General features: G+C 40.1%; 1 pseudogene; it reads right to left on the bottom strand.

Annotated features, from left to right (window-relative positions):
• Positions 1–379: 379 nt before the first annotated feature.
• On the bottom strand, positions 380–497 carry LOC128132507 (5S ribosomal RNA; annotated as a pseudogene).
• Between the last annotated feature and the right edge of the window lie 2,458 nt (positions 498–2,955).

The following is a 2,955-nucleotide window of genomic DNA, read 5'->3' as shown; positions in this document are numbered from 1 at the left end:
CGCATAAAGCTTCTCTAATCGTAATGTTTCCAGGGTTCGTTGTAGATGCTTTTTATGATTTCCTTCTTACTAAAAGAGTAGATAAGTAAGTCATTTATAAGGATAATGATGAACTGATCCAAGTAAGGATGGCATACCCTATTCATTAAGTTCATGAATACTACAAGCGTAATGGTCCTATCTGAGGGGTATCACTACGGCTCGTAGTGTCCGTATCGAGTTTGGAAGATTGTCCTCAGAACATCCTTCACTAACACTTGTAACTGGTGATATTCGGATCTTAGGTCCATTTATGAAAGGTACATCGTTCCTTGCGGTTGGTCAACTGATTCATCTATGCGAGGCAGAGAGTGATGATTTCTAATGGAAGTCCTGTTGAGGTCTGCACCACGAGGACTTCCCAAATGTTACCCATACTTGTACCACTCTCGCCCATGCACGCTTAACTGCGGAGTTCTGATGGGATCCGGTGCATTAATGCTGGTATGATCGCACCCTCTGAAGTCTGTCTTCTTGAAGAATAAGACCAGAGCCCCCAAAGGCGAGAAGCTTGGTCTTTTCATTCTGTTGCTGAGTAGTCGTTAAACTGTCCGGACGGTTCATGTATCATTTTGATTCTGGCCAAGAGAGGAGTTATTATACATGAAAACTTAGCTTATACACGTTATGATATAACCAAGACGGGGCGGATAATAAAATGTGTGATTCTACTCTAGTCCCACATCCCAACGAGGAAAATAAACTGGGTTAGAAATCTCACATTCTATTGTCTACCAGGTCTTCGTTATATATAACTTGGGAATGTATAAGCGATGGAAAGTCATAATAATAATCTTCTTACGAATCTCTTTCGATGAACTAAGATTTCCTAGTAAAGGCTACTATTGACTCTAGATGTACGTCGCTCGTTCAATGAAAAAGTAAGAGTATGATCTTGAAGGTTTGACCTACATCCCTATGATGCAGTCCTAATACAGAATGGAAGTATGTTCACGAAGGGTTGACCTACATCCCTATGATGCAGTCCTAGTAAGGAGTAGAAGTAAGTTCGTAGAATGGTCTCAAGACATTTGTCGTTCAAGCCGAGGTATTGTTGGTTGGTGAATAACATGATCCAACCACTGAAAGGGACTTGGAAATGTCTCCGGAGTTAAATTACTATAGTCCAATGACTTGACTAAAGCATGTTTCAGATAGACTCCAATGAAGGTATGATGAAAGTATTTGAACAAAAGAGTGACACATAAGTTAGCCGGTTGTCCATATCATCGATGTTTAAGTTGTAATAAGATTGGGAAAATTGACCTTGCAGGGGGTCTTACATCACATATGAAGTAGGAAAAGTCCTTAACAGCATAAAGGTATAACTAACAGTGCTTACAGTACAAGGTAGTCACATAGGAAAGTGCTACACAGAACATAGGCAGGAGCACAGTTCTTTAAAACAAAGAAGGAAAGTAAAGTATCTCTTAACGGCGACGGTCACCCCTATGGTGAATCCTTAGTTCAGCTAGTTAACGTTCCATATCAATTAGGTATCTTTCGTACATCCTCTGACGTACTCAGTGCTCTATGACTTCGACTCGAGTTTCAGCTAGGGCTTGCAGCAGTGTTTCATGGTTTCTCTCAGATATCTCGTGAGTGTGTTCAAGGCGATTGGTGCGAATGTTATGCATTCCTGCGTTGGCATCAGCCTCCGCGACACGTTGGAGAGCCGTCCTGTCCTGAATTTCGTTTCGTGCAACTCTACGGATCAGGATTTGTAGAACTTTGTCTGCTGAGCTCAATTCGTTTACGTTGTAGAAGCTTTGGTCTCCATTAAATGGCATAGGATGGTCGTGATCTTCGCTCCATGTTTCCAAGGATCCTACCCAAGAAGGCGTCGGACCATGAAAAGTCGGACGAGGGTTAGGGTTTGGAATGGGAGCTACCTGGGGCAGGTTCTCAACTTTGGGTTCGGAGTTATCACCATCCGAAAAGTCTTCATCATGGTGATCATTCAAAGGGATTGGATGATCATTCTCAGGTTCTTCTCCCACCCATCCAACATAGCCTTCATTCGAAAGGTACGGGTTGCTGTGGGGATGTAGTCCAACCATGTTAACTACGCGAGAATTGGGGTCAAGAAGCATTTCTTTAGACGAACTATCTAGATAACTATAAGAAGATCTTTATTAGTCAAATCACTATTTGTAAAGTGCATACCGATTATATGTAATCAACAGGATAGGCCTTCGAATAAGTGACCTTAACTCCAAATTCACGAGGAACAGGGGCAAAGCAAATTTTCACAGATTCTGAGTCTATATCATCCTAGTTACATATAACTTAATATATCCACTTAGCAACTATTGACCTAGTACTGAGATCCTCTTTTTCTTTAGTTCCTAAGTATAAAGTACTTATAGTAAAACTAAATACCCCTATGGTATTTCATTGTGGTGGTGTTGGTAAGTTTTTAGACTTGTTGCAATATCACAACCATTCTTGGGCATATGCTAATCACTCCTCGGACCAACATAGTTGATCAGGCTATGCCACTCCCAAGACTGACAATACGTCCCCGAGCTTACCTGTGATATTCAACAATCGTAATACTTTTGTTCTTGTCATTGTGACATGGATTTTAGTATGAATGCAGGCACGCATACTCAATCAAAATATTTTATTATTTAAAGTATTAACTCTTGGTCAGAGTATTTTTAATCCCATTGTATTTATAGTTAGTATATATTTTATGGGTTGATATACTTAATTCACTATAAACAATGCTCTGATACCAATCTGTCACACCCCAAAACCGAGAACGGCGGAAGCGTTTTGGGGTGGAGGATGTCATGTAAAGTATCACAACAATGCAAAGTAGTAAACAAGCAACAACATCATCCATTGCATTAATAGTATAATTTTAATTACAAGTGTGTTCTTTCATTGTATAAAACAACATAATAAATA

This window comes from Lactuca sativa, chromosome 2 (genome assembly GCF_002870075.4).
Source record: "Lactuca sativa cultivar Salinas chromosome 2, Lsat_Salinas_v11, whole genome shotgun sequence".
In the NCBI taxonomy this organism is placed as follows: domain Eukaryota; kingdom Viridiplantae; phylum Streptophyta; class Magnoliopsida; order Asterales; family Asteraceae; genus Lactuca; species Lactuca sativa.
The sequence above is the reverse complement of the archived record's forward strand: the minus strand, read 5'-3'. Positions and strand labels throughout refer to the sequence as shown.